Here is a 24,739-nt window from a genome sequence, read left to right as displayed (position 1 = left end):
AATTTTCGAAATGTGGGCGAATTGATATTTGAAATTTTTTTTTTTTTTTTTTTTTTGCACTTTCTAATCGCTTTCGTTCTTTTATAAATATTAAATAATTTTCTTGTTCATTAAAAATCACTCTTTTCAAATTTTACAAATAAAAGAAGAAAAATTTTCTCAAAAGATTTGAAAAATTAGTGAAATGATATTTGTTTGGTAATCAGACACAGACACCCTTCAGATAAGTTACTTTCATAATGCATCAACTAAAATTACATAAACATTTCAAGAAACAACAAAGCCGAAATGCTGTCGCATTGAAAAAGAGAAGGAAAGCAATACACGACTTTTTTTTTTTTTTTGCATGTGTGTATGCGTAAAAATCCAATTTGTATAAAAGATTAACATTAGAAAGTATCGATGCTAGAGTAAAATTAGTACATAAAATAAATAACATTTTAATATTTTTTTTTAATTATTGTTACAGTAAGCACTAGACATGGCTTCAACTACAAGGGGCTTTACCCATATAACACAAAATATTGCAGAATATTCTACAATATTGTGCCATATTAATAAATATTCAAAAACATTGTACAATATTGCAAATACTGTACCATACAAATGTGCAACTAGAATATAATGTAAATGAGTTTCAACTCGAGAGACAGAGGATACCGTAGGAGAAAAGATTCAGGTATTCATATTACTAGCTTTCACGTACATCTAAATAAAGTTTATTAGATATACAAGATTTAATCTTTTGCAGTTTTAATATTGTTATGCTGTCACAATATTGACAAAGAAGTGAATATTAGTCCACGATTTAAAAAAACTCTTCATTAAAAATCTTCATATAATGTACTTTTTTTTTTTCGAATCTCCATACAAAATTCCAAATATGTAATCATTAAACAGAGTTGTTGGAAATAAATAAGTCTTTGAGTAAAAATTGGCATTATGAGCATTTAAAGCAATATAAGGATACTATTAGAGGTGGTTGTGGTAACTTGTTTTTCATACCACAAATAAAATAAGTAGTCATTTGTTTTGTTTTTTATGGAATATTTTTCGGCTCGTTATGATTTTTTAAAAATATTTATGGATGTTTTGCCTATCTTGCATTGATAGAATGATTAGAAGCATAAAATAAATGTTTGAGAAAGTTAATTACTTTCATCAACCTTCTTCACAAACTATAGAGAATGCTTTCATTTCTAAACTATAGAGATAGGCTTTCATTTCTACATCTAGAATGCTGTTACAATAAATAATTTTTTAGTTATAAACGCATAGCTATGTTAACTTTATCATAACTTTATATGTACCTAAATCCAATTTATTTTTAATGCTATAACTTGGATAAACGAATAATAAATAAAAAATAAAATTCATTGCCACTGTATTTATAACTAGGAAAAAATAGAAATATTAGTTAAAAATTTCTATTATATAAAAAGAAAGTAATTTTTTTTAAATTGTGATTTGCAAATTTTGATATGATCGTGTATTTTGCTTAAAAGTCTGTGTTATAAAGTAATTTCTGGCAGACATTAGAGTCTAGGGGAAAAAGTTTCTTCTATGAGACAACTAACTGCATGAAAAATAAATTCCCTTCCTAGTAAAAGCAAACATAATTTTGACTTTTTCTATTTTAGAAAGTATTTATTTTGTAATATTCTTATCATTAAAGACTTTACTGCTTAAACTTTTTGGAATTTTAACACAAACATTATGCATGCTTAAGAGTGCAAGAAATATTTTAATTTCCGAAGTTCAAGATTTTAAATTCCAGTTTGGATTAAGTTTCGCCCCTAACGTAATGCGAAATTTATTTTCTTTACGGAAGACAGTTAAGGAAAAAGTAATTTATGAAAGTTCCATTTTGGCCTGAAATGTGGTAGAAATTTGGCCATAAATTAGCAAAATACATTTTTGTTATAAATTGAGCTAAAGATTCATAATCCTTTTAAGAAATCTCGATAATATATATTTTTCATTTTGAGATTTAAATGAAATTAAAAATCTAAAATCTGCAGTGATTTTATCGTTTGGAAGATTGATGGCATTGAAAAAGTAAGGAATTTAAAAATTTGAATGAAATGATACAAGAATATGATTAAGCACGAATAGCTTATGATTCCGGTTTACAGTTTTGAATTGTAAAGTTGTTCAAATATAATATAATACTTAGAATTCCACACAGTAAAATTATCACAATGAGAGAGAAATCTCGATAATATATATTTTTCATTTTGAGATTTAAATGAAATTAAAAATCTAAAATCTGCAGTGATTTTATCGTTTGGAAGATTGATGGCATTGAAAAAGTAAGGAATTTAAAAATTTGAATGAAATGATACTAGAATATGATTAAGCACGAATAGCTTATGATTCCGGTTTACAGTTTTGAATTGTAAAGTTGTTCAAATATAATATAATACTTAGAATTCCGCACAGTAAAATTATCACAATGAGAGAGAAATCTCGATAATATATATTTTTCATTTTGAGATTTAAATGAAATTAAAAATCTAAAATCTGCAGTGATTTTATCGTTTGGAAGATTGATGGCATTGAAAAAGTAAGGAATTTAAAAATTTTAATGAAATGATACAAGAATATGATTAAGCACGAATAGCTTATGATTCCGGTTTACAGTTTTGAATTGTAAAGTTGTTCAAATATAATATAATACTTAGAATTCCACACAGTAAAATTATCACAATGAGAGAGAAATCTCGATAATATATATTTTTCATTTTGAGATTTAAATGAAATTAAAAATCTAAAATCTGCAATGATTTTATCGTTTGGAAGATTGATGGCATTGAAAAAGTAAGGAATTTAAAAATTTGAATGAAATGATACAAGAATATGATTAAGCACGAAAAGCTTATGATTCCGGTTTACAGTTTTGAATTGTAAAGTTGTTCAAATATAATATAATACTTAGAATTCCACACAGTAAAATTATCACAATGAGAGAGAAATCTCGATAATATATATTTTTCATTTTGAGATTTAAATGAAATTAAAAATCTAAAATCTGCAATGATTTTATCGTTTGGAAGATTGATGGCATTGAAAAAGTAAGGAATTTAAAAATTTTAATGAAATGATACAAGAATATGATTAAGCACGAATAGCTTATGATTCCGGTTTACAGTTTTGAATTGTAAAGTTGTTCAAATATAATATAATACTTAGAATTCCACACAGTAAAATTATCACAATGAGAGAGAAATCTCGATAATATATATTTTTCATTTTGAGATTTAAATGAAATTAAAAATCTAAAATCTGCAGTGATTTTATCGTTTGGAAGATTGATGGCATTGAAAAAGTAAGGAATTTAAAAATTTGAATGAAATGATACAAGAATATGATTAAGCACGAATAGCTTATGATTCCGGTTTACAGTTTTGAATTGTAAAGTTGTTCAAATATAATATAATACTTAGAATTCCACACAGTAAAATTATCACAATGAGAGAGAAATCTCGATAATATATATTTTTCATTTTGAGATTTAAATGAAATTAAAAATCTAAAATCTGCAGTGATTTTATCGTTTGGAAGATTGATGGCATTGAAAAAGTAAGGAATTTAAAAATTTGAATGAAATGATACAAGAATATGATTAAGCACGAATAGCTTATGATTCCGGTTTACAGTTTTGAATTGTAAAGTTGTTCAAATATAATATAATACTTAGAATTCCACACAGTAAAATTATCACAATGAGAGAGAAATCTCGATAATATATATTTTTCATTTTGAGATTTAAATGAAATTAAAAATCTAAAATCTGCAGTGATTTTATCGTTTGGAAGATTGATGGCATTGAAAAAGTAAGGAATTTAAAAATTTTAATGAAATGATACAAGAATATGATTAAGCACGAATAGCTTATGATTCCGGTTTACAGTTTTGAATTGTAAAGTTGTTCAAATATAATATAATACTTAGAATTCCACACAGTAAAATTATCACAATGAGAGAGAAATCTCGATAATATATATTTTTCATTTTGAGATTTAAATGAAATTAAAAATCTAAAATCTGCAGTGATTTTATCGTTTGGAAGATTGATGGCATTGAAAAAGTAAGGAATTTAAAAATTTGAATGAAATGATACTAGAATATGATTAAGCACGAATAGCTTATGATTCCGGTTTACAGTTTTGAATTGTAAAGTTGTTCAAATATAATATAATACTTAGAATTCCGCACAGTAAAATTATCACAATGAGAGAGAAATCTCGATAATATATATTTTTCATTTTGAGATTTAAATGAAATTAAAAATCTAAAATCTGCAGTGATTTTATCGTTTGGAAGATTGATGGCATTGAAAAAGTAAGGAATTTAAAAATTTTAATGAAATGATACAAGAATATGATTAAGCACGAATAGCTTATGATTCCGGTTTACAGTTTTGAATTGTAAAGTTGTTCAAATATAATATAATACTTAGAATTCCACACAGTAAAATTATCACAATGAGAGAGAAATCTCGATAATATATATTTTTCATTTTGAGATTTAAATGAAATTAAAAATCTAAAATCTGCAATGATTTTATCGTTTGGAAGATTGATGGCATTGAAAAAGTAAGGAATTTAAAAATTTGAATGAAATGATACAAGAATATGATTAAGCACGAAAAGCTTATGATTCCGGTTTACAGTTTTGAATTGTAAAGTTGTTCAAATATAATATAATACTTAGAATTCCACACAGTAAAATTATCACAATGAGAGAGAAATCTCGATAATATATATTTTTCATTTTGAGATTTAAATGAAATTAAAAATCTAAAATCTGCAATGATTTTATCGTTTGGAAGATTGATGGCATTGAAAAAGTAAGGAATTTAAAAATTTTAATGAAATGATACAAGAATATGATTAAGCACGAATAGCTTATGATTCCGGTTTACAGTTTTGAATTGTAAAGTTGTTCAAATATAATATAATACTTAGAATTCCACACAGTAAAATTATCACAATGAGAGAGAAATCTCGATAATATATATTTTTCTTTTTGAGATTTAAATGAAATTAAAAATCTAAAATCTGCAGTGATTTTATCGTTTGGAAGATTGATGGCATTGAAAAAGTAAGGAATTTAAAAATTTGAATGAAATGATACAAGAATATGATTAAGCACGAATAGCTTATGATTCCGGTTTACAGTTTTGAATTGTAAAGTTGTTCAAATATAATATAATACTTAGAATTCCACACAGTAAAATTATCACAATGAGAGAGAAATCTCGATAATATATATTTTTCATTTTGAGATTTAAATGAAATTAAAAATCTAAAATCTGCAGTGATTTTATCGTTTGGAAGATTGATGGCATTGAAAAAGTAAGGAATTTAAAAATTTGAATGAAATGATACAAGAATATGATTAAGCACGAATAGCTTATGATTCCGGTTTACAGTTTTGAATTGTAAAGTTGTTCAAATATAATATAATACTTAGAATTCCACACAGTAAAATTATCACAATGAGAGAGAAATCTCGATAATATATATTTTTCATTTTGAGATTTAAATGAAATTAAAAATCTAAAATCTGCAGTGATTTTATCGTTTGGAAGATTGATGGCATTGAAAAAGTAAGGAATTTAAAAATTTTAATGAAATGATACAAGAATATGATTAAGCACGAATAGCTTATGATTCCGGTTTACAGTTTTGAATTGTAAAGTTGTTCAAATATAATATAATACTTAGAATTCCACACAGTAAAATTATCACAATGAGAGAGAAATCTCGATAATATATATTTTTCATTTTGAGATTTAAATGAAATTAAAAATCTAAAATCTGCAATGATTTTATCGTTTGGAAGATTGATGGCATTGAAAAAGTAAGGAATTTAAAAATTTGAATGAAATGATACAAGAATATGATTAAGCACGAAAAGCTTATGATTCCGGTTTACAGTTTTGAATTGTAAAGTTGTTCAAATATAATATAATACTTAGAATTCCACACAGTAAAATTATCACAATGAGAGAGAAATCTCGATAATATATATTTTTCATTTTGAGATTTAAATGAAATTAAAAATCTAAAATCTGCAATGATTTTATCGTTTGGAAGATTGATGGCATTGAAAAAGTAAGGAATTTAAAAATTTTAATGAAATGATACAAGAATATGATTAAGCACGAATAGCTTATGATTCCGGTTTACAGTTTTGAATTGTAAAGTTGTTCAAATATAATATAATACTTAGAATTCCACACAGTAAAATTATCACAATGAGAGAGAAATCTCGATAATATATATTTTTCATTTTGAGATTTAAATGAAATTAAAAATCTAAAATCTGCAGTGATTTTATCGTTTGGAAGATTGATGGCATTGAAAAAGTAAGGAATTTAAAAATTTGAATGAAATGATACAAGAATATGATTAAGCACGAATAGCTTATGATTCCGGTTTACAGTTTTGAATTGTAAAGTTGTTCAAATATAATATAATACTTAGAATTCCACACAGTAAAATTATCACAATGAGAGAGAAATCTCGATAATATATATTTTTCATTTTGAGATTTAAATGAAATTAAAAATCTAAAATCTGCAGTGATTTTATCGTTTGGAAGATTGATGGCATTGAAAAAGTAAGGAATTTAAAAATTTGAATGAAATGATACAAGAATATGATTAAGCACGAATAGCTTATGATTCCGGTTTACAGTTTTGAATTGTAAAGTTGTTCAAATATAATATAATACTTAGAATTCCACACAGTAAAATTATCACAATGAGAGAGAAATCTCGATAATATATATTTTTCATTTTGAGATTTAAATGAAATTAAAAATCTAAAATCTGCAGTGATTTTATCGTTTGGAAGATTGATGGCATTGAAAAAGTAAGGAATTTAAAACTTTTAATGAAATGATACAAGAATATGATTAAGCACGAATAGCTTATGATTCCGGTTTACAGTTTTGAATTGTAAAGTTGTTCAAATATAATATAATACTTAGAATTCCACACAGTAAAATTATCACAATGAGAGAGAAATCTCGATAATATATATTTTTCATTTTGAGATTTAAATGAAATTAAAAATCTAAAATCTGCAATGATTTTATCGTTTGGAAGATTGATGGCATTGAAAAAGTAAGGAATTTAAAAATTTGAATGAAATGATACAAGAATATGATTAAGCACGAATAGCTTATGATTCCGGTTTACAGTTTTGAATTGTAAAGTTGTTCAAATATAATATAATACTTAGAATTCCACACAGTAAAATTATCACAATGAGAGAGAAATCTCGATAATATATATTTTTCATTTTGAGATTTAAATGAAATTAAAAATCTAAAATCTGCAATGATTTTATCGTTTGGAAGATTGATGGCATTGAAAAAGTAAGGAATTTAAAAATTTGAATGAAATGATACAAGAATATGATTAAGCACGAATAGCTTATGATTCCGGTTTACAGTTTTGAATTGTAAAGTTGTTCAAATATAATATAATACTTAGAATTCCACACAGTAAAATTATCACAATGAGAGAGAAATCTCGATAATATATATTTTTCATTTTGAGATTTAAATGAAATTAAAAATCTAAAATCTGCAATGATTTTATCGTTTGGAAGATTGATGGCATTGAAAAAGTAAGGAATTTAAAAATTTTAATGAAATGATACAAGAATATGATTAAGCACGAATAGCTTATGATTCCGGTTTACAGTTTTGAATTGTAAAGTTGTTCAAATATAATATAATACTTAGAATTCCACACAGTAAAATTATCACAATGAGAGAGAAATCTCGATAATATATATTTTTCATTTTGAGATTTAAATGAAATTAAAAATCTAAAATCTGCAGTGATTTTATCGTTTGGAAGATTGATGGCATTGAAAAAGTAAGGAATTTAAAAATTTGAATGAAATGATACAAGAATATGATTAAGCACGAATAGCTTATGATTCCGGTTTACAGTTTTGAATTGTAAAGTTGTTCAAATATAATATAATACTTAGAATTCCACACAGTAAAATTATCACAATGAGAGAGAAATCTCGATAATATATATTTTTCATTTTGAGATTTAAATGAAATTAAAAATCTAAAATCTGCAGTGATTTTATCGTTTGGAAGATTGATGGCATTGAAAAAGTAAGGAATTTAAAAATTTGAATGAAATGATACAAGAATATGATTAAGCACGAATAGCTTATGATTCCGGTTTACAGTTTTGAATTGTAAAGTTGTTCAAATATAATATAATACTTAGAATTCCACACAGTAAAATTATCACAATGAGAGAGAAATCTCGATAATATATATTTTTCATTTTGAGATTTAAATGAAATTAAAAATCTAAAATCTGCAGTGATTTTATCGTTTGGAAGATTGATGGCATTGAAAAAGTAAGGAATTTAAAAATTTGAATGAAATGATACAAGAATATGATTAAGCACGAATAGCTTATGATTCCTGTTTACAGTTTTGAATTGTAAAGTTGTTCAAATATAATATAATACTTAGAATTCCACGCAGTAAAATTATCACAATGAGAAAATGTATTAATTCTTTTTTTGTTTCATATTTTCTATTTTTTTATCCCATAATTAATTATTTTATCAATTAAGAAAAAAATTCTTTTAGTTCAAATCAAGTATTAATGTTTCTAATTTTATGTAATTAATTCTTAAATTCGGATATGTAGGATATCATATGTATGAAATGTGGAATCTTAAAAACAGGTTTTCATTTCTTTTAGAAAATCACAGATGACTTAACAATTGTCAATATTCTATTTGCTTTAAATTTCTCTGAGTCTTATTTCAATATTTAAGAATTTTCCCTTACCTGATTTAGAAATGTATAAGATAACATCTGATTTCATTTTTAATGTAGAATTTCAAATCATGAATGGAAAATAAAAATGCACCTATAAAACATGATGAAAATTTACATTGTTTGAATATTAACTTCTCTCTCCAACTCTAACGTTTTATTCTTTTCTCTAAACTAATGAGATTGCACTTTCAATCATGGGAATAACTGTTGAATCAATTCAACTTACAGATATTACAACTTATTCTCGGTGTGTTAGAATATCAAGCAATTTTTGTATATAATTGTAGTGACCAAATGGCAATTAATTTCAGTTTATAAATATAAAAATGCGAAGGTTTCATTCAAACACGAAGCCAAAATATAACGCTGTTAATATTCAAACTATTAATATCTTGGAAATATATCCTGGACATGAACTTTATTCAGATTATTATTAAAATATATTTTATGATTTATGAACAAGTAAGAGTCTTCAATTGCTTTTATTTTCAGTAAGTGTACCTACTATTAAGCTGAACTTGCGTTCTATTAAGTTTTCTTTTATTTCATTATTGAATCAGTGAAAATTTTGTATATTAATACAATAATTATTTGAAATTTCTTGAAATGATTTTTAAATTGAACATGTTTTGAAGAAATGTTTCTTTAATTCTAATTAAATTTGTTTAATTGCTTCATTTAATTATAGGATCTTTAATATCTACATATATATTGCATTAAATATATCTTAATATTATTATAATTACAAATATATATATATATATATATATATATATATATATATATATATATATATATATATATATATATATATATATATATTTAAATTAATCTTTATTAAAATGTCATATTTACTAAACCTTAAGCGGAATTTTAGTGATTTGAATGAATTCAAATTCTAAAATTGAGATTCAGGTTTGTACCCAAGTACATTTTTTTTTATAGATCAAAACTCATGTAAATATAAAAAATTACTCAGACATGTAAAAAAAAATTACTTTGCTTTGAGAAAAGTTTTTAACTATATTTTGAATATATAATAATAAACAAACGAAATTCAAAAAGAAGAAAGGAGAAGATATGAGAAGAATATCATAGATTTTTGCTAATGAGTAGAGGAAATATGTCTATTTTATTCAAAAACATATTTTACAATAAACTATCTCTCCAAAAAACACAGTCTTGGACATATAATATATTCATCATTCCTAAATTTAGAGAAATTTTGTTACAAACTTTATATATAATATACACAATGATATTTTAAAATCTAATTTAAATCTTAATTAATTTCCACATTATAATCTTAATTTGGCCCATATTAACTTCGTTCCAGGGTGTTCCCTTTTTCCTGATTCGATTCCCGCTTTTTGTTTGATTGCTTTTAACATGCGTTCTATAAAACTGCTGATTTCAACATTTTTCACACACTCCAAGAGAAAGGAAAAGAATCGGAATCCCTTTCAACATTCTTTTAAATGTACATACGATTCAATTTTCTGTATCTACATGTATAAAAGAAATCCTTATTAAATATCCTTGTAAAATCACTGAAGAGCAAATTTTCTCTATTTTGCTCTTGTGCCGCAATGTAGACTGACGCATCTTTTATGATCGTTTATTCTTTGTAGGTAAATTATGCCACTCGTGGTGAAATAAAGCGAAGTTAAAATTCTTAAAGTTTCTTCTATTCAGCCTCTCAACGGCCAAAATTATCTCCTCACTCACTCACTCACTCACTCACTCACTCACTCACTCACTCACTCACTCACTCACACACACACACACACACACACACACACACACACACACACACACACACACACACACACACACACACACACACACACACACAATTTGCCTTTCTGAATCTCATCAAATATTCATTTCCACAGTTTTAATAGAAATTTTTATGTTAATTTATTCGCATAAAAGCAAATATTCTGTATATAAATTATTTAATTGAAAATCCAATATCTTTGATTATTTTTCGCGATTCAAGAAATACACCTATCGTCCTCTAAAATGTCCTTTCTACAGAAAAATTAAAAGCAACAAAATCATTGAGACCTTAGCCTCTTTCCGAACGCTTACAATTCCAGAAGATTATCTGTCTTCCAATGCCAAGAACAACAACGTGCAAATGACTCCATCCACCCCGACGTAGACCACTTTCCCCACTACTCGCTTCACGCCCCGCTGCACATACCAGGAGGAAAATACACAATTTCGGAAGAAATACTTTTCCAAGTTTTGAGGAATGTCCTCAAGTAGAAACGACGATGGCATCTTATGGCAGTTAGTGCAGAAAGGCGGATATATGACTGCCCCGGGCGCTGCTCCAGACAGGGGCTTCTCATTTGCATAGCTTGCCGGTAAATTATTTATTTTTAGACCCGGGTGAAGAGAATAAGGGATGGGTTTTATGGGATATCTATGCAGGGGATGACAACCTGTATTCATAGAATCTCACTGGCATTATTTCACCTTGGGAAATCCAGGGCGTGTCCGGTTTTGTATGGGTGGTAGTTTCATGCTTGAGGTAAGTCGGATGTTGAGTGTGGGTCCATAAGTGGTTTGGATGTGATTGCGTCAATTTAAAACCATTTACTATAGGGGTGAGTTTACCTCATTAGTTTTAAAGGTAATTTAGGGTTTATGTGTTGGTGTTCAAGCATGTTCTACTGGAGGTATCAAGGATTTTTGTTGAGTCTACACTATTTCAGGTTGTTTTTTGAAATGAATGAGAAGTTTTTTTTGTGAAGTTTTTAAACATTTTTGATTTTAAAAGATAACAACACCGGAAATGCAAATAAAGTAAATGAGATTTTTATTTTCCGAGTTTTAAAGGAAAACACTTTTTGTTACGTTCGGAATGTAGTTAAAAATAAAAAAAGTTACTGCATACTTGATTTTTAGGGAAATTTTCCGTTGATATATGTCGCAAAAATGTGATAGAGATTTACAATATGAATCGAATAATAAACTCAAATCTCATACTGTAGTTTCGAGGGTTTTTTTTTGTTTGTTTGTTTACGTAAGAATGAAAATATTTCCAAAATTATTTTCTTAAGGGTTATGGGTTATGATACATATAAAATGTGGAGGCTTATAAATTGGTTTTATTTTAAATTTGACACTGTTTTTATCCTGAATAAAGTCCAACAATTTACAATAATAAAATGTTAATAGATTCGTGGCCGGTGTCCTGGCATAGGGGTAGCTCATTTTCCTCGTGATCTTGGCATCCCGGGTTCGAATCCCGGTTCGGGCATGGTTGTTTTTCATCTGTGTTCTATCTGTGAGGTGGGTTAATGTGTCCCCTGTAAAAAGGGATTTTGCAAGCGAATGTGTGCGAGTTTCATGAGCTAGAAGTCAGACTTCTGCCCTCGGGTGATCAGGGGTCTTTACCCTCAGAAGCTACTGCACTCTCTTTCCGTAGTAACGCGGACACGACATCATCACCATCAATAGATTCGTGGATTTGCATAAACCTTCATAAATTTTAATAAATAACAATGATTTATACAACATAATTTAAAACAAAATAATTAAAATGTTCTCCTCTGAAAATTAAAAATAATAAGAGAAAGTGTAATATTCCTTATAATTTCATATATTTAAAATAAATATGGTTATAAAAATGTAAGTTTGAAATATTAGGGTGCCTGAAAAGCTTCTTTCTCACCGCGCTTTGAATGGCCTTATCTAGCCCTGCTTGAGCAAACATGCAGGCTTATCAATTAACCGTCTATGTCATCCGTTTCAGTCGTACTAGAGCTCTTTTACAGTACGTTTCTTTCGCACTCCCACAAAAAGTTCTTTTGTCCATTTGCTGGGAATTGGAAAAGCGTCATTTCCCACGATCTACTTCCACAAAGTGAAACAATAAATTCTACGAAATACTGTCATCAACTGGATCAAGTAAAAGCTGCCATAACAAACAAACAAACAAAAAAAAAAAAAACGGCTAGAATTAATGAACCGACGAGGCGTTGTTTTTCATCATGGCAACGCTACACCACATATTGCATTAGTCGTAAGAGAGAAACTCTTTCAGTTTGATTGGAATGTTATACCGCATCTTGTATACTTTCCAGATCTCGTTCCATCTGATTATTACTTCTCTTTGGCCTTAAAAAATTCTCTTCGCGATAAGCGCTTTAAATCCCTCAGCAAAATAAAAGCGCACCTCAAGGATTATTTCTTGTCCAAATCACAACAGTTTTTGGAAAGAAAGCATAATGAGGCTTCCTAAGAGACGGAAGAAGATAATAGAGCACCTTAAATAGTAAATATTAAAAAGTTAATATTGTGTATTCATTTCGTATTAATAGTAGGAAAGAAAATTATGGGACACCCTAATAGATCAAATGCCTAATTTTCAACAATAGTGAAAATATCATCCAGTTTCTTTCTTTTTAAGACTTACGTGAATCCTGATAAGTTTTTAAGGTTTTTCAATAAAAATCGAGTATAAATTTGTTTTCATGCAAAAAAATAAATCAACAGATTCAGGTGACTTTTAAGCCAAAGTTATAAATACTTTTAGTAAAATTTAAATATATATTACTGAAAAAATAATATTAAGATTTAGTTTGTATTTTTTGCATTACGATATTTTCATCTTTTTTTGTGTTGTCATTTTAATGTTAACTTGAAGCATGTAAAAAATTTTATAGGAATATTTTGTCTAGAATGAATTCAGATTAAAACAATAAATAAATGCAATTGAATCGAACAAAAGAAATAATCGGGGAAGATAAGTGGAAAAGTTTTACTGCAGGCAAAGTTTGCAACTATAGTATTAAGTTCTTGTAAAAAACGTCAATTAATTTTAAGGTATAATACAAAACTAATCAGTCTTAAGAGACATTCATCGAAAGATTTATCATTAAAAAAAATGAAGCAACACAGATTGATAAAAACGCACCCATGGGGGAATCATTTAAATCCAAATCTTGAAATATTTTCCTTCTATTTCCTCCCTCTCTTCAGTTTATTTGTGAATTTTAAGAAAACATTAAAATGTATCAACTTAAGGTAATGTTACACTGTTAGTATGACTCTTGGGAACCTCTAAACAGATTTCTTGTTCAAATTAAAACAAGTATCTTTCAAAGTTCATCGTTTTGTTTATCACCATAGGGATTCCGAGTATCAAATTTTTACATTATTTAAAAGAAAGAGAACAATTGGTAATAACTGCCTAAGGAAATATGATAACAATTTCCAATTTTTCTCTTCCAAATATTTAATGATTTCTCACAGTCAGCCAATACTGAACAAAAAAAATTCCATGGAAAGAATCTAACAATTTCCAGGTGGACGTAATAAAATGCGAAGGTTTGCCATAAAATGGGATTCCTTGCTCTAATAACAATAATACAATAATAACAGTAATAATAAAGTCGGAGTGCCCGGTATCGAAGTTATTAATGAATCCCCAAACGTCAATCCCTGCCCAAGAAACAAAAGGATCGTTGGGTCGTCATTATACTCTCATTAAACAAAGAGCCTTACCCGCACGGCTTAAAGGGGAGGTACACATATTTACAGAAGGTAGCAATCAGTGTATAATTTCGAAAATAAATGTTCAACTTCATTAATCCAAGAATAAAAGAAGACAACAGAAATCGAAAACAAATCAATAATAAATACAATAATTAAAATGATTTTATAAAATATGGCGGCATATTTTTTTATGAGAAGCCTTTCGAAAATGAATAATAGAAATAGCTTCAGCTTTTATAACATAATAGGTAATGAAATGTGAATCAGATTCTTTTTATTTACTCGTTTATCACTATTAAGTAGTACAAAATTATAAAAATTCCCATACTTTTCCCGAATGAGCGAACGCGTCAATGATATTAAAAATAAAGCAAGTTGCATCCTATAATAAATTACGAAAATTTCGACTTCAGTGGTTTATTGGGTGAAAAGATTGCATGAAGTGAAAATCTTCGTAATTTAATATTCTAAGAAATGAAATTCGTTATCTCATATAATTTCACAGGAATACAATAGATATTATTTTATCTAGTTTATTAACTGAAGGAGTCATTCTCATCACAGATGAGACATTAAATCAGAAGAGCAATTCCATATAGATTAATATCTCCTTAGTGACGCACTTAGTTAGGGTTAATATTTTAAAAGAAGCAAATGGATTATTCAAGAATTATATAACAAAATGCCATGATGATCTATAAATGTTCTTCTAATTCTACTTAATTTATTCTATACAGATTCCATATGAACTCTTTTCATGTTTATATACATGTTCCTCTTTGAATTCAAATTTGTATTTGCATTCCAATTACAGTACTTCTCTAATTACCATTCTTTATAAACTAGATTTCAGCCATTTAAGAGTGTTTGATTTCTAATTTTGTATTTTGAGTAGAAATGCTTTGTTACTATGTTTTTTTTCCCACTAGTTTTAGAAATTTAATTATATTTCTTAAAATAATAAGCAAATAAGTAAAATATGTTTAATTTGGGTAGCATCAATGGATAACTTGTAAATCCTAAATTTTATAAGCCGAAACAAGTTATAATATTAACAACAATAATTACAAGTTATAATAATTATAATAATTAATAACAAGTTATAAGCCGAGACAAGTTATTTATTTAGCATTTAAACAATTATATACGTTTTATAGCATATTTCCTTTCGTTCAAAAATTATTAATTCGTATTTCTTATTATTGGAGATTATTTATGGTAACTTCTTAGTATTTCCTGACAGATTCTTTTTTTCTTTTCCATCTTAGAATTTAATATGGATAATAATTTCAAACATGACTGACTAATTCACTAGATTCATTAAAGAAATTAATCAAAACGTCTCACTAAGTCAATTTTTCTTTGAATTATACTGCTGGTTACGTTTAATTATGATATTCTTAATTGCATTCAGCGACATCAAGTTTGATCAACAGCTTCGGCAATCCTTGTAGTCTTTCTTTTTATTCCAATAATATATGTTTCGTAAGATTATTCTTTTTATTCCAATAATTATATACTTAATAAATATTGATAGCAAAAGTGATAGTTTTTTTAATTTTTTAAAGCCTGGTAACAATTTTTACTTACTCGTATACGAAGCACAGAAAGATTATTGCGACTATCAAAAAATTAGAACTTGAGATTTCAACGAATACCAACCTTCAGACCTTCCTAGACACCATAGGTTTAGTAAAATTTCTAGATTCACGCCAAAGATATGTATTTATCTGATACTATTCCCCGATGTCATTCAAAGCTTTCGTGGCCTGACCCAAGGTCCAAAACTTTATATGTTTGGAGGATGATGGGTAAAACAGAATGTGCAGAATATACGAGAATGTTTAGAGGAGACCACTCGAGATAATTGCATTCATTAATTGACGAAATGCAATGTTGAAAGCTTTATTATTTTAACTAATTTTTATCAACTGTCTTTAATTTTAAATTTGCTAAGAAACCTTAATTACATATGCTTTTATTTTGTATAAATTTTTATTTTTAATAATTGTAACTTTGGTTCCATTAACAACAAATTAAAAAAAATTAAATTCCAAAACAATACAATTATATTGTAGCTTTTTATTAAAAAAAAAATATAACAAGCTGAGCTATCTCTTTTTACGTAAGTATTTGGTGCATAGGTTCATTTGAATAAAAAACTATTTTAAATTTCATTCCGATACAAAGCTGGTATGTAATGACTGATCATAACGGAGCTTATGACAAATATATTAATTCGTCATCATATTAACACGTTTGAAAAAAAATTTAAAAAAATTATTAGGCATTAAAACTAGGCACAGTTTTAAATTAAGAAACTAAGCAATAGCGAAGAAACCCATATTTTGAAATATAGCCTTTTTAATAAAACGCAATGAAAAAATATTCATTAGCGGTATTATACGAAAATGTTTAACTTATTCGTCATGCAATGAATTACAAAATGGCTCAGTTTTCCATGGAATCCACAAAATGGAAAATTATGTTAAAATATTTCGAAATAAATTTTATATTCTAGCTCATTAACCAAAAAAAAAAATTATAGTTTTCTTTTTTTTTTCTTTCTAGATAACAGACATTTTCATTTTTATTTTTTTTTACTAAAAGTATTTTCCAAACTTTGATTTTTTTTAAAAGCCACATAAGGATGTTTTTAATAGTTATTTTAATGATGAAAGCAATTTAAGGATTAATTTAATTGCTCTCACATACGCACACACAAATGAATTAAAAAATTTACAAAATTAGTCAAATCTAATTGTTTAACTTTCTTATAATTATCGAAATAAGTTAACTTTAAAATTGCGCGTTAATTAAAGAATAAGAACAGAGAAGAGGTTTAAAAAATAATCGGGACATTACATAACACAATATTTAATCTCTTTTGAAACCTATCAAACTCTAATTGAAATTAACCATAAAAAAGAATAAAATTATCTTTTCACAGACCAGTTTTTCAAATACTAATAAAGTGTTATAAGTAATTTAAAATGTTCATTTCGCATAAAAATGCAATTCGTATACTAACATTAACACATTAATATAATATTAATATTTCATGATAAGTATATATACAATAGTGTAATTTAAATACTTTCATTTTATTGCAGATTGTATTAAAACTTTTGAAAAAAAGGAGAATATTATTAAGGTTTTGAGTTACTCAGTCGATAAGATTGTGGAAAATGGTAATTAAGTGCAAAAATTTACTACTGTAATCTTTAGTTAGTTTAGTTTGGCCAAAATGCGTAACGTTGGATGAAAAAAGACTTCGATAATGAAGATATATCTGTTTACCATATACCACCACACATGACTTCGTCATTTAAAATATTCAAACTCAATTCGTCACGATTTTTGCTAAACTACGCCCCCTTGCCTGTTAGTATGAAAGATGATGGGTTAAGGTATCAGCCCAAATGAAGAAAAGAAGTCAGACGCCGTGCAGAGAAAGAGAGAGAGAAAAAAAAACGACTTGGAGTGATCGTTAACTATAAAAACAAAAACAAAATCTAACAATCCTTTCTTATTTTCTGTCCCATTCGTAGAGCTTCGATTCACGTTTGTTTTAAAACTTCTTTCTCCCGGGATGGCAACATTTTTTATTCTGTCTTCAATGTTCAAACACTGCCTTCCATTATTGTTTCTGAAATAGTCAAGTGCTTTTATATATTTTTTTATCATATTCTGTCAGTATTATTTGTGAAATTATATTATAGAGAGTCAGTGACCATAAAGAATTGAGAAAATTCATTCAAAAACCGAAGAAATCAGTTCTTAATTCTAATATTTTCTTGCTACTGATAAATAAAATTTTCTTTATTTGTAGGTATTTCATATTTTGTTAGAAATGAATATTCACTTTGTTTACCAAACGAAACAGTTTTGAAAGATAACAATCGGAGCATAAAAGAATAATTAGATAGCGATATCTGTAACCATTTTCCAAGAAATATTCCAAAACATAAACAGTCGCCTTTATTTATTCTTGAAGCATCACGTGATGTTCATGAATTTGAAATGTAAACATTTTTTTTATATATATAAACCAAACTTCTAATTCAGATTGCTCAAGCATGTGAAAAAGTTTTAAAACTCGTTCGCTTTGAAATAAATAATAAGTTTTGGGCAGGTGATTTCTAAGAAAATGTTTATTTTTTTAATCAAAAATTCCTACTTTTTATTATATTTTTTCCAATATTTTTTATTATTATTCAGTGCATGCAATTTTTAATAATTTCAGATTTTGAATTTTAGAAACTTAATTGTCTTATTTAAATACTTGTTCTTTTTTTTTAATTCGTTTGATTGCGAAGTCCTTGAAAATGTACGGAAGTTTTTACAATAATAAGTTATAAATATTTAAATTTCGAAAGTAATAAATTGATTAGTTTAATTATATAAATAAATTTGTCCTTATTAAAGTTCTTCTAAAGAAAAAAAGCCGTCTACCCTTAATTAAACATTAGAGCTTCGAATATCTTCCCAAAACTTATTGAAGGGAATGAATGCATTATCCGAGATCATTAAATTATCTTTCTCCATTAGATTATCCATTAAATATAATTATTTTAAAACAATTAGGATATACGAATTTATTTGTAAGAAGAAATTTATCTGAATTTAAATGTTAAGAAATAATTACATTATCAGATTTTTTTAAATCTTTTGTGAGACAGATTAAAAATAAAAATTTTTATCGTAAAAATTTAAAATCACTAAAAAAGAATAATTGCTATACATTTTTTTAACGACTTAAAGTTTATGCTTCTAAAATTTTTGCTCAAATTTAATCAGAATCATAATGAAAGGAATAAATAGTGAAGAAATAGACTGTTATATAACACTAAAGCATTTTATTCCTTACTAAACAATGTGAATATAAGAATGAATTATAAAAATATGTTATATAGTGTTGTGTAAAGAAGAGAATTTCTGCAAAAATCCGCGTGAATAAGATCTGAAATTTTTATAAACTAATATTTTCCTTAATTTATCCGAATAAGTAATGTACCAATGCGGCTTATCTCAACAAATATATATTTTCATTATTTTAGTTTTTGCCTTTCAAAAATGATTCCGAACAATTTATTCATTAATCATGTTAAATAATTGAATTTATACTATTTTTACAGTAAATAAGAATGGGCTTAGTGAATAAATACAAATTAATCATTACATTTGTATTTTATAAATTTTAATTTAATTATAAAATTCAAAATTATTATAATTTATTTATTTATTATTTTTATACTCATAAATATCAATCTATACGACCACAACAAGATTTTTTTCAAAAAAATTATTTACATGTTGTTAAAAGAACATTTGGAAGCAAGAATTTAAATAACTTTTCGATTTACCAAACTAGCAAAAGTAAAACCATTACTGCAAATGGAAAATCCTGATGTCTAACCTTGTACCGATTTATGTAATGAATGCCAAACGACTTCCTCAATGTATAAAGTAAACAAAACAAATGGAGATGTTTTTGATGCACGACTTTGTGTCTCGAATACTTGTACGTAGCATTGACCTCTAGACTGATACATTTAAAATATACTTAAATTCAAAAAGGTTTTTTTTTTATTTCATTTAATATCCTCTAAAAGTAACATCGTATTTGAGTTATATTCCAGTGAAAAATTTGTACAAAATTTTAGAAGTTGAAGGAATAAATATTTAAAAAAAAGCATCAAAACCTTTTGGAACATTGCGCACATCCATTGTTTTGAATCGTTTATACTCTTTAAAATCGAATGTAATCAATAAATAGAAAAGCACATTTTTTTAAATATTTGCATAATTTCAACCAAACAATAAGAGATGAATAATAAAATGTGAATTAATAAATTTTGTTTCATTGGTATTAAATAAACAAATGTAATAATTATTTGAATAATAAAAGCTTTAAAATAAAATCTTTTATTATCATAAAGGATTTTTTTCCATTTTAAATTCACCCTTTATATTTTCTATAACCGAAAAGTGTTATGGCCGCTGAAGTTCTATCTGAATGAAATTACAATGTATCTTGCGGCAAGTTCAGACATTCTTCTTGAAAGTCATTTCATATATTGCATTTGCACACAAATCTTCAAGGATTTTCATAATATATAAATGATTCGTGACCTTTTGCAGTGTTAATTCTCTAAATACGAATGAATTCCTTATAAATCATACATACAGTACAAAGCCCAGTATAAATTTGAAATTAGTCCAGTAAGCGCAGTGGATTAATTGTATTCTTCACTATGAGAGACTCGGAACATTTTTCGGACACAACACAAACAGAATAAGATAAAACACAAAATTAATGCAACAAAATATATTTACTTTTCTTTCACACGTTCTTCCATCGAAATACTAAACAAGATGCAAGCAAGAAATAAAATCTTCAAAGTATTTTCATTTTAAACTCACCCTTTGTATTTTCTATAACTGAAAATTGTTATGATTAAGGCGCTGAAGTTCTGTCTGAATAAAACAAGAATGTATCTTTTGGCAAACATTAAAATTTCAGACATTCTTTTTGAAGGTCATTCCATATATTGTATTTGCACACAAATCTTCAAGGATTTTCATGATATATATAAGATTCGGAACCCTTTACAATGCATGATCTATAAATACTAATGCTTTATTTATAAATCATCATACATACTTCATAAATCTTGTCAAGTACAAAGCACGGTATGTAAATTCGAAATCAGTGCAGTAAGCGCAGTTTAATAATCGTATACTTCCCTATGAGAGACTTTTAGAACACCTACCTGGCATAAGAAAAACAGAATACAACAAAATACAAAACCAATATATTAAAATATATTTACATTCCTTTCACACTTTTTGCCAATCGAAATACTAAGCAATATGTATTATTATCAAAACATACACTCAGTTTAAAATCAATCGCAAACAACTTACCCGTTTCTATTTCCTAATTCCTTCTTATTCCGATACTGCGTGTATTTGGAGTACAATCTATTTTAAACACAATGAAAATTCCACAAGCAATCAAAACGATGAATTCCTCCTTAGCTACGTTCGGTACATCGGAAACAGCACCACGTCTCTCAGCCAAACTGACCTTGCTCTTACCCAAAACTCGAAGCGAAGATAACTTTCTCTGCTAGAGAGTGGATTTTCTGTCGGTTTTTTTTTATTGCTTTTGTTTTTAGTCGTTTTTTCCCCCGTCTTCCTTCCTTCCTTACCTGGCCACGCACTATTCGCCGTGGTTCAACAACTCGTCTCTGACACAACTGCAAAGGTCATTAACACCAGGAACCTTCCGTGGTCTGTTGTCGTTTTTCTTCAATGGCGAATTCCCTTCTCGACGTTGTGTAATAGATAGTCAATTGTCTTTTAGTTAGATTTTCCACAGTCACTAGTTGGAAATCATGAAACAAAAGATCGGTTTTCATATTAGACATTTGATCTCAGTTTTCTTTATTTTGAAAAAAAAAAAATTTAGTCAAACAGCATGCATAGAATGTTAATGTAAAGAATATCGAACTCTCTTAAATTTTTTAAAGAAAAATAATTTATAAAATGGCGAGCTTTCTTATGATGCGGATCTTGAGAATTTACCATTTGTTGAACATCGAGGGATGTATTGTCATTTTATCCAAGAAATAGATTTTTTTTTTAAGAACACATTGGTAAATTCACAATATTTACAAATATGATATATTTTTAAGCATCTTGACTCACCCATAAGCTTATTTACTTATTTATTTTTCATATTTTCTTTTCATTCTTTAATGGAGCTGGGACTGTTTATGCACTCAAGGAATCATTTTTTTTCTTTAAATTTTAAGTACACAGGGGAAATTTCATCAATTACAAAAAATTACAATATTTTCATTAAAAAATAAAAATTAAGATCTTATGACGAAGATCGAAAACGAGAGTTACTTAGGAAGAATTGTTGATTGTCAATATTAGTGCAGAAAATTTTTCTCAAAAATATTTAAGGAATGAAAAGTTTCAATATTTTATATTTAAAGAAATAGAATCAATGAAATTTAAAATCCTTAAATCCTTACAAAATGAAGTTTCCTTGGAACTGATTTTCAAAACATATTAACTTATCCTTTCAGATAATAAAATAATGATGTTAATATAGATTTAAGCATCTTTACTAATAATAAAGATGAAAGTGTGTGTGTGTTTTAGCGTGCTACAGGCCAGATCGTTTGATTTGGAACTACCAACGTCGACACATGTATACTTTTGAAAGTGGAATGTAGAACTCAAAAGCTATTTCTTAAAAGTTTTTATTAATTGAAATATTAATCGAAATTTTAGCTTGTTTCGGTCATAATTTTTGAAAATATTATTTTATAAAAATTTTTTACATTAATTAAAAATTTATATGATTATTTTTGATGTCACTCATTTATAAACGTGCAGATGTTTTCTAAATTTTTGCAATTTTTTAAACTTTTTTCCCTAATTTTCTATAATAGGTAACATTCTTCCCTGAAATTAAAATCGTTTTCTTTGTTTATCAAATAATTTAATCTCAGGATGTTCCTCGAGTACTGAAAGTTAAAGAAGCGTTTAGTTTAATATCTGTGTAGTTTACAATACAAATGAGTAAATAAAGTTCCAATATTAAAAAATTTTGAGAATAGAGGTACCTGATATTTATATTTTCAACAGCGCTATGGCATTATAGAACTATGTAACATTAAATAAGTACAGCAAAAGCAAAAAAAAAAAAAAAAAAATCTTTAAAAACGAGCCATAAAATATAATTATTATTCAATGTTTTTTGCTTCTTGTTTTTATTAAGAGTATCAATGTTTTAAAATTCAAGTACTACACAAGTACTTTTAACTAAACTTAGAGGAAGTAAGATTTTTCTTTTCCCTTTGCACCGATCTATCGTTATAATTCGCCAATTTCTTGGAAATATCTATTTTGTGTATATTTTATATCTTGCCTTTTTACATGTTTCATAAAAATAATTTTCTTTTAGTCAAAAACTTTTAAATTATTTTCAAAGGAATGATTTTTTTTTAATCTCAGAAATTTACAACATATAAGCTATTGAAATTTCTTTTGATACAAAAATATATCTTGAATTCTATTCTATGATAAGATGCTTTATAATTTTTATTGGAAAACTTTCGTTCAAAAAAATTGAATCTTCAGCAAATCATTTTAATTCATGAAATAAACTTACATCGACAAGCGGTAAATGATTACGTTTTGAGAGTTACTATAATTTGTACGAAATTGATAAAAGATACTTTTTTTCGATCTTAAGCTTGTTTTTATTTATTGTTCTTACTGCACAAAATTTGAATTTATAAAATGATCTAAGCAGATTCTTGACAAACTATATGTTGATAACTTCCTGAATACATTTATCAGTTAGTATCATAGTTATTTCTCATACATATATACAGTTGAAATTTATTTTCACATTTATCTTGTTTTGTTCGAAGATTTAATTGAATATGTAAATGAAGTTCAAATATCTTGATATAAAACTGCTAAAGAAAGCTCAAATTTCTGACATTGGGCATCTTGCATTAGGCAAAAGTCTTTGGCAGGAACTGGTTTGCATTTCATTTTGAATTGGTAGATATTGGAAATTACCACTCAAAGACAAAGTCGATACATACAAAAACGTAATTCTGACCATTGCTTAGTATTTTTCTTTCTGGGTTTTGGGTTAAAATTACCACAATAAGTTTCAAGTAATGTAAAATAAAACATTTTCTCACTAAAATAAAAATTTCATTTATCCACTTTGATTTGAGAATAGAGACGGTCAGAAGACCACATATCAAAACTACCTAGCAATCTTTTTCTGTGCTATTTTAAAATCTTTCATATTGTCTCATAAAATTTCTTTCTTTGTTTTGATTCATAGCAATGCTAAATGCCGTACATGAAAGCTCCAAAATTATCTTTTCTTCTCAAACCTCCATTAAAAAACGTTTTCTGAATGCCAGACGGATTTCCTTCAAGGGCCATTAAAATCGAAATAAATTCCTTATCACTGACAATAATTGCGTTTTCTATATGATTTTTTTTATCTTTTTATTTTGCGATTTGTCTCTTTTGCTTTTTTATATAGGAAGTATGAAGAAAGTATTGTGGACATCAAAAAATTCAAACTTGAGAACTAATTTTATAATACCAGCCACATTTTTTAAAGGTACTTCAGGTACAGATTCGTTATAGTTGGTATCATTTTTTGCAACTAAATCAGTAGCAAATGAAGAAATATTATGCATATTGATAAAGCTGACCTTTGTTATATTACTGATAAGAATTTCTGGCAGCATATTTTAAAATCTTAAGTTCTGATTTCAACATGTTTATTGCTACTAATTGAGAGCATATAGGTGATTTTTTATTT

At 26.8% G+C, this 24,739-nt stretch overlaps 1 protein-coding gene across 1 annotated transcript in view; it reads right to left on the bottom strand.

Annotated features, from left to right (window-relative positions):
- Positions 1–21,494, bottom strand: part of LOC129962605 (uncharacterized) — a 294,801-nt gene extending 273,307 nt beyond the window's left edge. The window contains exon 1 of the mRNA XM_056076468.1: positions 21,286–21,494. The gene's annotated coding sequence lies outside the window, so the exon portion shown is untranslated. The remainder of the gene's footprint in view (positions 1–21,285) is intronic.
- Between the last annotated feature and the right edge of the window lie 3,245 nt (positions 21,495–24,739).

Source organism: Argiope bruennichi, chromosome 1 (assembly GCF_947563725.1).
Source record: "Argiope bruennichi chromosome 1, qqArgBrue1.1, whole genome shotgun sequence".
NCBI classification, from domain to species: domain Eukaryota; kingdom Metazoa; phylum Arthropoda; class Arachnida; order Araneae; family Araneidae; genus Argiope; species Argiope bruennichi.
Note: the sequence above shows the minus strand (reverse complement) of the source record. Positions and strands in the feature narration are given on the sequence as shown.